At 47.8% G+C, this 13,785-nt stretch overlaps 1 protein-coding gene across 7 annotated transcripts in view; it reads left to right on the top strand.

Moving 5' to 3' along the window:
• phldb2b (pleckstrin homology-like domain, family B, member 2b) overlaps positions 1 to 13,785 on the top strand; it is a 59,158-nt gene that overhangs the window by 6,238 nt on the left and 39,135 nt on the right. The window lies entirely within an intron of this gene.

The following is a 13,785-nucleotide window of genomic DNA, read 5'->3' as shown; positions in this document are numbered from 1 at the left end:
AGCAATAGGCTCCAACACAAAGCCCTCGTTAGTAAATTCAAATGAAAACGGTTTAAATTAATTTTGCTGCTTACTCAAATGTGCCTATTTTCAGTACCATGTCCATTGCCGATTAATTGTGCCGCAGCTGCTGCTTGAAGTTTCAGCTCCACAATGTCATTTTCTCAAATCTGGCTTATTGTGAAGTGAATAATTCTGCTAAATAAGCCTACATCATGGGAAAGAAACATTATTTTTTAATAAAATGAATTATAGTAGTAGCAAGCTGTCAAATTGACCTCTAGTCCTCCTTCACATCTTCGTGCTCTCCTTCTCAAACTGAGCAAAGCATATCCTATAGGTTAGTCCAAGCGTAAGCATTTTTTGGATTAGGCCTAATCAACAACTAAAATCGGAAGAAGCCTTTGACTCTCCTCCTGAACTGCCACTGTAGGCCTACAAAGCACAGCCATTGGTTAGGCAGCACACAAACAAGTTTCTGATCAGCAAGAGCAGAGCAAGTCTACTGCCATTTCTACCTTAAGCAGTAGACCTCTGTTATGAAAATGCATTAATCTCTGGGTTAGAACTCCTGTAGGAGCGACATGGACCGGGATCCGATATCCATCACCAGAGCCTATAGACGTATAGGAATGTGACACACATGCATGGACGGACGCACACACACACACACACACACACACACACACACACACACACACACACACACACACACACACACACACACACACACACACACACACACACACACACACACACACACACACACACACACACACACACAACCCAAGAATGTGGCTGCTGAGGGTAGTTCAGAATTCTGTATCCCGGGGCGACACACCTGAGTGCTCCGCTAAAGCTTGACGAGGCCAAACACCTGCCCTGACTTGCCTGCTCACCTGGGTGCGTGTTGTTTTGGGATGGGGGCTGTGTAGAAGTGGGAGGCATGAAGATGGATAAGGGTGATTGTAAAGCAGCTCCTGTCATTATGAAGAGCACTTCTACTTCAACTGCTGTTGACCTCCATCTACATCTGCTCATCTCAAACACACATACATAACCCATTTATCAGTTGTCGATTATCCGTTGTGTGTGTGTAAGAGTGTGTGTGAGTGATTGCTGGGAATACACCTGCATGAAGGTAACACCCCTTTGTCTGAAGCGTGGAGTAGGATGTGTGTGTGAACATGATTGTGTTTGAGTGTTTGTGTGTGTTCTCTCGTGATGTGACGTCGGGAAGCAAATGTGATAAAGACAAGACAAGAGCTGATTTGAGACGTTGGCTGTGTGTGTGTGTGTGTGTGTGTGTGTGTGTGTGTGTGTGTGTGTGTGTGTGTGTGTGTGTGTGTGTGTGTGTGTGTGTGTGTGTGTGTGTGTGTGTGTGTGTGTGTGTGTGTGTGTGTGTGTGTGTGTGTGTGTGTGTGTGTGTGTGTGTGTGCGTGTGTGTGTGTGTGTGTGTGGGCATGTGTGTGAGAGAGAATGTGTCTGTAGAGGGGCAATGGTGCTTTTGCAACGTAAAGGAAGTGAGCTCAGACAGGAAGAGAGTTCTGAATTAGAGGAAGTGCTCTGGAGCGGCTGGTGATTTGTGTTTCCTCTGCAGAGGAAAGGAGGAGAGAGATGATAATAAAGGAATGAAGAGGAGGAGAGAAGGGAGGACCATGGAGAGGAGAAAAGAGTAGAGGAACATGGAGGAGGGGAGAGGAGAAACAAAGGAGGGGACAGAGGATGGCTGAGAAGAGACAAATGAAAGTAGAGAAAGAGGATGGAGGGGAATGATAGGAGGATAAGGAGCAGGAGCTGGAGGACGATAGAGAGGGAGAGAAAGGTAGGAAGGAGGGGTGATTGAAGGGAAGGAGGTGCGGTTGATGGGGTTTTAACAAGGCTCTAATCATCTCAGCTGTGCTGTTTCACTCGTCTCTGTGTGTGTGTGTGCATGTGGTAGGGGTAAACATCCATCACTCGCCAAGGCCAACCCACCCAGAACCTCAACAAACATAGACACACCTCCCCATCATGTCATTCTGGTGCTCTTACTGTTTGTATACATATCTATATGAATATTTTCTCTGTGTGTAATCCCTCCCCTTGCTGCTATTGGCCTTCACTTTAATTCTTACACAGAGCTCTGAAATAAACCCCACTCCAATCAACAGTTGACAATTCACAATCTCTGTCCCATCTCATTCCATGGCCTTTAGGGTGGAATTGTCATTACCACTGCCAAAAACTAAGGTCGTGGTCTTCTGTGGTGAACATGGTCCCTCAGGGCAGTTTGACCAGAGACAACCACTCATGGTCACAGTCATGGTTGTAGAGTGCCACTGTGGTGTGTGTGCGTGTCTGTGTGTGTATGTGTGTCCCCCAATGTGGGCATGGGCATGCCAAACACTCCCATACACTCGTGGGAAAACGGCATGGAACATTCCAACCCATTCCTCCCACTGGAGTGTTTGTGTGTGAGTGTGTGTGTGTCCTTCCAGCCTGTGCCCTGCTGAAGTGATTTTTCCCTTCTGGAACACTTTCACACAGACATTCTCTCACATGTGGCAGCTGTGCTTGGAGAGAGGTTTCTGTGAGTGTGTGTGTGTGTGTGTGTGTGTGTGTGTGTGTGTGTGTGTGTGTGTGTGTGTGTGTGTGTGTGTGTGTGTGTGTGTGTGTGTGTGTGTGTGTGTGTGTGTGTGTGTGGGGTGGGGGGGTATTTTTTGTAATATATGTATTTATAAAAAACAATTGTTTAGGGGGTAGTTCAGCTTTAATAGTGCAGGTAGATTGTAGATTCCATCAATGTAATTTTCTGCATCATTTCCAAACCCCCATATACATATGTATATATATATAACTCAGCAAAAAAAGAAACATCCCTTCTTTAGGTCCCTGTCTTTCAAAGATCATTTGTAAAAATCCAAATAACTTCACAGATCTTCATTGTTAAGGGTTTAAAACACTGTTTCCCATGCTTGTTCAATTAAGCATAAACAATTAATGGACATGCACCTGTGGAACGGTCGTTAAGACACTAACAGCTTACAGACGGTAGGCAATTAAAAAGTCACAGTTATGAAAACTACTGACTCTGAAAAACACCAAAAGAAAGATGCCCAGGGTCCCTGCTCATCTGCGTGAATATGCCTTAGGCATGCTGCAAGGAGGCATGAGGACTGCAGATGTGGCCAGGGCAATAAATTGCAATGTCTGTACTGTGAGACACCAAAGACAGCGTTACAGGGAGACAGGACGGACAGCTGAACGTCCTCGCAGTGGCAGACCACGTGTAACAACACCTGCACAAGATCGGTACATCCGAACATCACACCTGCGGGACAGGTACAGGATGGCAACAACAATAGCCCGATTTACACCTGGAATGCACAATCCCTGCATTAGTGCTCAGACTGTCCGCAATAGGCTGAGAGAGGCTGGACTGGGGGCTTGTAGGCCTGTTGTAAGGCATGTCCTCATCAACATCACCTATAGGCACAAACCCATCGTCGCTGGACCAGACAGGACTGGCAAAAAGTGCTTTTCACTGACGAGTCGCGGTTTTGTCTCATCAGGGGTGATGGTCGGATTCGCGTTTATCATTGAAGGAATGAGCGTTACACCGAGGCCTGTACTCTAGAGCGGTATCGATTTGGAGGTAGAGGGTCTGTCATGGTCTGGGGCGGTGTGTCACTGCATCATCGGACTGAGCTTGTTGTCATTGCAGGTAGTCTCAATGCTGTGCGTTACAGGGAAGACCCTTCCTCATTCTGACATGACCCTCCAGAATGTCAGTGTTCTGCCATGGCCAGCGAAGAGCTCGGATCTCAATCCCATTGAGCACATCTGGAACCTGTTGGATCGGAGGGTGAGGGCTAGGGCCATTCCCCACAGAAATGTCCGGAACTTGCAGGTGCCTTGAGGGATGAGTGGGGTAACATCTCACAGCAAGAACTGGCAAATCTGGTGCAGTCCATGAGGAGGAGATGCACTTCAGTACTTAATGCAGCTGGTGGCCACACCAGACACTGACTGTTACTTTTGATTCTCACCCCCCCCTTTTTTCAGGGACACGTTATTCCATTTCTGTTAGTCACATGTCTGTGGACCATGTACAGTTTATGTCTCAGTTGTTGAATCTTGTTATGTTCATACAAATATTTGCACATGTTAAGTTTGCTGAAAATAAACGCAGTTGACAGTGAGAGGACGTTTCTTTTTTTGCTTTATATACACACAGTACAAGTCAAAAGTTTGGACAAATCTACTCATTCAAGGGTTTTTCTTTATTTGTACTATTTTCTACGTTGCAGAATAATAGTGAAGACATCAAAACTATGAAATTACAGACATGGAACCATGTAGTAACCAAATAAGTGTTAAACAAATCAAAATATATTTTCGATTCCTCAAAGTAGCCACCCTTTGCCTTGATGACAGCTTTGCACACATTTATCAGGTTTCAGGTATGACCCAGATGCAGACAGTGTCAAAGAAACAAAAGCTTATTTCTAGTATGGGACAGGCGAACGACAGTTCAAAGGTAGGCAGAGGTCAATAATCTAGAGAGGGTGCAAAAGGTCCAGAACGGCAGGCAGTCTCAAGGTCAGGTCCAGACAGAACGGTTAAAACTGGGAAGGACTAGAAAACAGGAGCAAGAACAGACAGGAGCAGGGAAAGAAACTCTTGTAGGTTTCACGAAACAAAACGAACTGGCAACAGACAAACAGAGAACACAGGTGTAAATACACAGAGGATAATGGGGGAGATGGGCGACACGTGCAGGGGGGTAGAGACAAGCACAAAGACAGGTGAAACAGATCAGGGTGTGACACACTTTGCATTCTCTCAACCAGCTTGTTGGAATGCCAAACAATATTGAAGGAGTTTCCACATATGCTGAGCACTTGTTGGCTGCTTTTCCTTCACTCTGCGGTCCAACTCATCCCAAACCATTTCAATTGGGTTGAGGTTGGGTGACTGTAGAGGCCAGGTCATCTGATGCAGCACTCCATCACTCTCCTTCTTTGTCAAAAAGCCTTTACACAGCCTGGAGGTGTATTGTGTCATTTTCCTGTTGAAAAACAAATGATAGTCCCACTAAGCGCAAACCATATGGGATGGCGTATCGCTGCAGAATGCTGTGGTAGCCATGCTGGTTAAAACTTCATTGGGATACGGGGCAGTTTTTTCACATCCGGATGAAAAGCATGCCCAAAGTAAACTGCCTGTTTCTCAGGCCCAGAAGCTAGGATATGCATATAATTGGTAGATTTAGATAGAGTGTTTTCTAAAGTTTCTAAAACTGTAAAAATTATGTCTGTGAGTATAACAGACCTGATATGGCAGGCGAAACCCAGAGGACAAACCATACCCCCCCCCCCAACAAATGTTCATCTTACCACTGTTTTCAATGGCTAGTATTACAATTATAAGCCCAAGTCCTCCCAAATTACAGTTCCTAGGGCTTCCAATAGATTTCAACAGTCTTTAGAAAGAGTTTCAGGCTGGTTTTGGTCTGGTGGCTCCCATTTTGGCTGTAGTGTTTCCAAGCTCGTGGAGGAAAGCGCGTTCTTTCTTATATATCTCCGGTAATGAACATACTATTCTCCGTCTTAAATTTGATCATTTATTTGCGTATTAGGATACCTAAGGTTTGATTATAAACATTGTTTAACTTGTTTGGAAAAATGTATTAGTAACGGATCCATTTTGTATGCATTTTGATGGAGGGAATTGGAGTGGATTATTGACTGAAGCGCGCCAGCTAAACTGAGTTTTTCTAGATATAAAGTGGGACATTATTGAACAAAAGGACCATTTGTGATATAACTGGGACCTTTTCGAGTGCCAACAGAAGAATATCATCAAAGGTAAGGCATTTTTTATATCGCTATTTCGGACTTTCGTGTCGCACCTGCCTGGTTGAAATATGTTTTTCATGTGTTGGTATGTGGGCGCTGTCCTCAGATAATCGCATGGTTTGCTTTCGCCGTGAAGCCTTTTTGAAATCTGACATGGTGGCTGGATTAACAACAAGTTAAGCTTTATTTTGATGTATTGCACTTGTGATTTTATGAAAGTTAAATATTTATATTATCAATTTCACCGGATATTGTCGCGGTGTCCAGCTAGCGGCACGCCTATCCCAATGAGGTTTTAAGTGTGCCTTGAATTCTAAATAAATCACTGACAGTGTCAACAGCAAAGCACCCCCACACCATCACTCCTCCACGCTTCACAGTGGGAACCACACATGCTGAGATCACCTACTCTGCGTCTCACAAAAACACAGCAGTTGGAACCAAAAATCTTAAATTTGGACTCATCAGACCAAAGGACAGATTTCCACATGTCTAATGTCCATTGCTCGTGTTTCTTGGCCCAAGCAAGTCTCTTCTTCTTATTGGTGTCCTTTAGTAGTGGTTTCTTTGCAGTAATTTGACCATAAAGGCCTGATTCACGCAGTCTCCTCTGAACAGTTGAAATGTGTCTGTTACATGTGAAGCATGGATGGCAGGCCGCTTAGCCCCAGTGATGTCCTGGGCCGTACGCACTACCCTCTGTAGTTGCGGTCGGAGGCCGAGCAATTGCCGTACCAGGCAGTGATGCAACCAGTCAGGATGCTCTCGATGTTGCAGCTGTAGAACCTTTTGAGGATCTCAGGACCCATGCCAAATCTTTTTAGTTTCCTGAGGGGGAATAGGTTTTGTCATGCTCTCTTCATGACTGTCTTGGTGTGTTTGGACCATTCTAGCTTGTTGTTGATGTGGACACCAAGGAACTTGAAGCTCTCAACCTGCTCCACTACAGCCCCGTCGATGAGAATGGGGGTGTGCTCGGGCCTGCTTTTCATGTAGTCCACAATCATCTCCTTAGTCTTGGTTATGTTGAGGGATAGGTTGTTATTCTGGCACCACCCGGCCAGGTCTCTGACCTCTTCCCTATAGGCTGTCTTGTCGTTGTCGGTAATGAGGCCTACCACTGTTGTGTCGTCTGCAAACTTAATGATAGTGTTGGAGTCATGCCTGGCCATGCAGTCGTGGGGGAACAGGGAGATCAGGAGAGGACTGAGCACACACCACTGGGGGGCTCCAGTGTTGAGAATCAGTGTGGCAGATGTGTTACTACCTACCCTCACCACCTAGGGTCAGCCCGTCAGGAAGTCCAGGATCCAGTTGCAGAGGGAGGTGTTTAGTCTCAGGATCCTTAGCTTAGTGATGAGCTTTGAGGGTACTATGGTGTTGAACGCCATATAGCATTCTCACGTCAGTGTTCCTTTTGTCCAGGTGTGAAAGGGCAGTGTGGAGTGCAATAGAGATTGCATCATCTGTGGATCTGTTTGGGTGGTATGCAAATTGGAGTGGGGTCTAGGGTTTCTGGGATAATGGTGTTGATGTGAGCCATTACCAGCCTTTCAAAGCACTTCATGGCTACGGACGTGAGTGCTACGGGTCTGTAGTCATTTAGGCAGGTTGCCTTTGTGTTCTTGGGCACAGGGACTATGGGGGTCTGCTTGAAACATGTTGGTATTACAGACTCAATCAGGGACATGTTGAAAATGTCGGTGAAGACACCTGCCAGTTGGTCAGCACATGCCCAGAGCACACGTCCTGGTAATCCGTCTGGCCCCACAGCCTTGTGTCTGTTAACCTGTTTAAAGGTCTTACTCAAGTCGGCTATGGAGAGCGTGATCACACAGTCGTCCGGAACAGCTGATGCTCTCATGCATGCCTCAGTGTTGCTTGCCTCGAAGCGAACATAGAAGTGATTTAGCTCGTCTGGTAGGCTCATGTCACTTTGTAGTCTGTAATAGTTTGCTAGCCCTGCCACATAAGATGAGCGTCGGAGCCGGTGTAGTATGATTCAATCTTAGCCCTGTATTGACGCCTTGCCTGTTTGATGGTTCCTTGCAGGTCATAGCAGGATTTCTTGTAAGCTTCCGGGTTAGTACCGCACCTTGAAAGTCCCGCACCTTGAAAGCGGTAGCTCTGCCCTTTAGCTCTGTGTGAATGTTGCCTGTAATCCATGGCTTCTGGTTGGGGTATGTACGTATAGTCACTGTGGGGACGACGTCTTTGATGCACTTATTGCAGGGATGGCAGGGTAGCCTAGTGGATAGAGTGTTGGACTAGTAACCGAAGAGTTGTGAACAGGCGCACACTTTATTTAGGCAGGAGAAACGAACAGACGAATGCCACCTCTGCTGGTCTTATTAGGTTCTTTCCCTCTTTCTATCCCTCTCTCTCCCCCTCCCTCTCTCACTCTCTCGCTCTCTCTTCTCTCTATCGTTCCGTTCCCTGTTCCTATTCCCTAATCAATCATTTAGTCTTCCCACACCTGTTCCCGATCCTTTCCCCTGATTAGAGTCCCTATTTCTTCCTTTGTGTTCCGTTCCTGTCCTGTCGGTTCCTTGTTTAGAATTCACCGTGCTGTGATTGTGTATCGCCCTGTCGTGTCGTGTTTTCCTCAGATGCTGCGTGGTGAGCAGGTGTCTGAGTCTGTCTGGTTCAAGTGCCTTCCCGAGGCAACCTGCTGTTCACCTGCTGTTCAAGATCGAGTCTCAGTTTGTCCTCGTCATTTCGAGTGAAAGTTGTGTTTTTTTGTTTGTATTTACTTTACTGGATTAAAGACTCTGTTTTCGCCAAGTCGCTTTTGGGTCCTCTTTCACCTGCATGACAGAAGGAACCGACCAAGGAATGGACCCAGCGACTTCAGACGCTCGTTACACTGCCGTCGAGATCCAAGGAGCCATGCTCGGCAGACACGAGCAGGAATTGTCTGCTGCTCGCCATGCCGTGGAGAACCTGGCCGCTCAGGTTTCCGACCTCTCTGGACAGTTCCAGAGTCTACGTCTCGTGCCACCTGTTACTTCCTGGCCTGCCGAGCCTCCAGAACCTAGGGTTAATAACCCACCTTGCTACTCCGGGCAGCCCACTGAGTGCCGCTCCTTTCTCACGCAGTGTGAGATTGTGTTCTCTCTCCAACCCAACACATACTCTAGAGAGAGCTCGGGTTGCTTACGTCATTTCACTCCTTACTGGCCGGGCTCGAGAATGGGGCACAGCTATCTGGGAGGCAAGGGCTGATTGCTCTAACAAGTTCCAGAACTTTAAAGAGGAGATGATTCGGGTTTTTGACCGTTCAGTTTTTGGTAGGGAGGCTTCTAGGGCCCTGGCTTCCTTATGCCAAGGTGAACGGTCCATAACGGATTATTCTATTGAGTTTCGCACTCTTGCTGCCTCTAGTGAGTGGAACGAGCCGGCGCTGCTCGCTCGTTTTCTGGAGGGACTCCACGCAGTGGTTAAGGATGAGATTCTCTCCCGGGAGGTTCCTTCAGATGTGGACTCTTTGATTGCTCTCGCCATCCGCATAGAACGACGGGTAGATCTTCGTCACCGGGCTCGTGGAAGAGAGCTCGCATCAACGGTGTTTCCCTGCTCCGCATCGCAACCATCTCCCTCCTCTGGCTCAGAGACTGAGCCCATGCAGCTGGGAGGGATTCGCATCTCGACTAAGGAGAGGGAACGGAGGATCACCAACCGCCTGTGCCTCTATTGCGGAGTTGCTGGACATTTTGTTAATTCATGTCCAGTAAAAGCCAGAGCTCATCTGTAAGCGGAGGGCTACAGGTGAGCGCAACTACTCAAGTCTCTCCATCAAAATCCTGTACTACTTTGTCGGTCCATCTACGCTGGACCGGTTCGGGTGCTACATGTAGTGCCTTGATAGACTCTGGGGCTGAGGGTTGTTTCATGGACGAAGCATGGGTTCGGAAACATGACATTCCTTTCAGAGAGTTAGAGAAGCCTACGCCCATGTTCGCCTTAGATGGTAGTCATCTTCCCAGTATCAGATTTGAGACACTACCTTTAACCCTCACAGTATCTGGTAACCACAGTGAGACTATTTCTTTTTTGATTTTCCGTTCACCGTTTACACCTGTTGTTTTGGGTCATCCCTGGCTAGTATGTCATAATCCTTCTATTAATTGGTCTAGTAATTCTATCCTATCCTGGAACGTTTCTTGTCATGTGAAGTGTTTAATGTCTGCCATCCCTCCCGTTTCTTCTGTCCCTACTTCTCAGGAGGAACCTGGCGATTTGACAGGAGTGCCGGAGGAATATCATGATCTGCGCACGGTCTTCAGTCGGTCCCGAGCCAACTCCTTCCTCCTCACCGGTCGTATGATTGTAGTATTGATCTCCTTCCGGGGACCACTCCTCGGGGTAGACTATACTCTCTGTCGGCTCCCGAACGTAAGGCTCTCGAGGATTATTTGTCTGTGTCTCTTGACGCCGGTACCATAGTGCCTTCTTCCTCTCCGCGGGCGGGGTTCTTTTTGTTAAGAAGAAGGACGGTACTCTGCGCCCCTGCGTGGATTATCGAGGGCTGAATGACATAACGGTTAAGAATCGTTATCCGCTTCCCCTTATGTCATCAGCCTTCGAGATTCTGCAGGGAGCCAGGTGCTTTACTAAGTTGGACCTTCGTAACGCTTACCATCTCGTGCGCATCAGAGAGGGGGACGAGTGGAAAACGGCGTTTAACACTCCGTTAGGGCATTTTGAGTACCGGGTTCTGCCGTTCGGTCTCGCCAATGCGCCAGCTGTTTTCAGGCATTAGTTAATGATGTTCTGAGAGACATGCTGAACATCTTTGTTTTTGTCTATCTTGACGATATCCTGATTTTTCTCCGTCACTCGAGATTCATGTTCAGCACGTTCGACGTGTTCTACAGCGCCTTTTAGAGAATTGTCTCTACGTAAAGGCTGAGAAGTGCTCTTTTCATGTCTCCTCCGTTACTTTTCTCGGTTCCGTTATTTCCGCTGAAGGCATTCAGATGGATTCCGCTAAGGTCAAGCTGTCAGTGATTGGCCCGTTCCAAGGTCACGTGTCGAGTTGCAGCGCTTTTTAGGTTTCGCTAATTTCTATCGGCGTTTCATTCGTAATTTCGGTCAAGTTGCTGCCCCTCTCACAGCTCTTACTTCTGTCAAGACGTGTTTTAAGTGGTCCGGTTCCGCCCAGGAGCTTTTGATCTTCTAAAAGAACGTTTTACGTCCGCTCCTATCCTCGTTACTCCTGACGTCACTAGACAATTCATTGTCGAGGTTGGCGCTTCAGAGGTAGGCGTGGGAGCCATTCTATCCCAGCGCTTCCAGTCTGACGATAAGGTTCATCCTTGCGCTTATTTTTCTCATCGCCTGTCGCCATCTGAGCGCAACTATGATGTGGGTAACCGTGAACTGCTCGCCATCCGCTTAGCCCTAGGCGAATGGCGACAGTGGTTGGAGGGCGACCGTTCCTTTTGTCGTTTGGACAGACCATAAGAACCTTGAGTACATCCGTTCTGCCAACGACTTAATGCCCGTCAAGCTCGTTGGGCGTTGTTTTTCGCTCGTTTCGAGTTTGTGATTTCTTACCGTCCGGGTAGCAAGAACACCAAGCCTGATGCCTTATCCCGTCTGTTTAGTTCTTCTGTGGCTTCTACTGATCCCGAGGGGATTCTTCCTTATGGGCGTGTTGTCGGGTTAACAGTCTGGGGAATTGAAAGACAGGTTAAGCAAGCACTCACGCACACTGCGTCGCCGCGCGCTTGTCCTAGTAACCTCCTTTTCGTTCCTGTTTCCACTCGTCTGGCTGTTCTTCAGTGGGCTCACTCTGCCAAGTTAGCTGGTCATCCCGGTGTTCGAGGCACTCTTGCGTCTATTCGCCAGCGCTTTTGGTGGCCGACTCAGGAGCGTGACACGCGCCGTTTCGTGGCTGCTTGTTCGGACTGCGCGCAGACTAAGTCGGGTAACTCTCCTCCCGGTCGTCTCAGACCGCTCCCCATTCCTTCTCGACCATGGTCTCACATCGCCTAGACTTCATTACCGGTCTGCCTTTGTCTGCGGGGAAGACTGTGATTCTTACGGTTGTCGATAGGTTCTAAGGCGGCACATTTCATTCCCCTCGCTAAACTTCCTTCCGCTAAGGAGACGGCACAAATCATTATCGAGAATGTATTCAGAATTCATGGCCTCCCGTTAGACGCCGTTTCAGACAGAGGCCCGCAATTCACGTCACAGTTTTGGAGGGAGTTCTGTCGTTTGATTGGTGCGTCCGTCAGTCTCTCTTCCGGGTTTCATCCCCAGTCTAACGGTCAAGCAGAGAGGGCCAATCAGACGATTGGTCGCATACTACGCAGCCTTTCTTTCAGAAACCCTGCGTCTTGGGCAGAACAGCTCCCCTGGGCAGAATACGCTCACAATTCGCTTCCTTCGTCTGCTACCGGGTTATCTCCGTTTCAGAGTAGTCTGGGTTACCAGCCTCCTCTGTTCTCATCCCAGCTTGCCGAGTCCAGCGTTCCCTCCGCTCAAGCGTTTGTCCAACGTTGTGAGCGCACCTGGAGGAGGGTGAGGTCTGCACTTTGCCGTTACAGGGCACAGACTGTGAGAGCCGCCAATAAACGCAGGATTAAGAGTCCAAGGTATTGTTGCGGCCAGAGAGTGTGGCTTTCCACTCGCAACCTTCCTCTTACGACAGCTTCTCGTAAGTTGACTCCGCGGTTCATTGGTCCGTTCCGTGTCTCCCAGGTCGTCAATCCTGTCGCTGTGCGACTGCTTCTTCCGCGACATCTTCGTCGCGTCCATCCTGTCTTCCATGTCTCCTGTGTTAAGCCCTTTCTTCGCACCCCGTTCGTCTTCCCTCCCCCCTCCCGTCCTTGTCGAGCGCACCTATTTACAAGGTACATAAGATCATGGACATGCGTTCTCGGGGACGGGGTCACCAATACTTAGTGGATTGGGAGGGTTACGGTCCTGAGGAGAGGAGTTGGGTTCCGTCTCGGGACGTGCTGGACCGTTCACTCATTGATGATTTCCTCCGTTGCCGCCAGGATTCCTCCTCGAGTGCGCCAGGAGGCGCTCGGTGAGTGGGGGGTACTGTCATGTTTGTCATTTATTATCATGTCTTGTCCCTGTGCTCCCCATTCTATTCGTTTCCCTCTGCTGGTCTTATTAGGTTCTTTCCCTCTTTCTATCCCTCTCTCTCCCCCTCCCTCTCTCACTCTCTCGCTCTCTCTTCTCTCTATCGTTCCGTTCCTGCTCCCAGCTGTTCCTATTCCCCTAATCAATCATTTAGTCTTCCCACACCTGTTCCCGATCCTTTCCCCTGATTAGAGTCCCTATTTCTTCCTTTGTGTTCCGTTCCTGTCCTGTCGGTTCCTTGTTTAGAATTCACCGTGCTGTGATTGTGTATCGCCCTGTCGTGTCGTGTTTTCCTCAGATGCTGCGTGGTGAGCAGGTGTCTGAGTCTGTCTGGTTCAAGTGCCTTTCCTCTTTCACCTGCATGACAGTTATTTCCTTATACAGCTGACTAAGTGCAGTTTTAGTGCCAGCATCTGTCTGTGGTGGTAAATAAACAGCCATGTCTTAAGGTAATGATGGACTGTAATTTCTCTTTGCTTATTTGAGCTGTTCTTGCCATAATATGGACCAAATAGCGCTATCTTCTGTATACCACTCCTACCTTGTCACAACACAACTGATTGTCTCAAACGCATTAAGAATGAAAGAAATTCCACAAATTAACTTTTAACAAGGCACACGTGTTAATTGAAATGCATTTCAGGTGACAACCTCATGAAGCTGTTTGAGAGAATGCCAAGATTGTGCAAAGCTGTCATCAAGACAAAGGGTTGCTAATTTGAAGATTCTCAAATATGAGACTTTTTTGGTTACTACATGATTCCATGTGTTATTTCATAGTTTTGATGTCTTCACTATGTCGTAAAAAGTCCTTTATAAATTTGTCTGTCCTAGTTAA

This window comes from Oncorhynchus gorbuscha, linkage group LG12 (genome assembly GCF_021184085.1).
Source record: "Oncorhynchus gorbuscha isolate QuinsamMale2020 ecotype Even-year linkage group LG12, OgorEven_v1.0, whole genome shotgun sequence".
Taxonomy (NCBI): Eukaryota; Metazoa; Chordata; class Actinopteri; order Salmoniformes; family Salmonidae; genus Oncorhynchus; species Oncorhynchus gorbuscha.
Note: the sequence above shows the minus strand (reverse complement) of the source record. Positions and strands in the feature narration are given on the sequence as shown.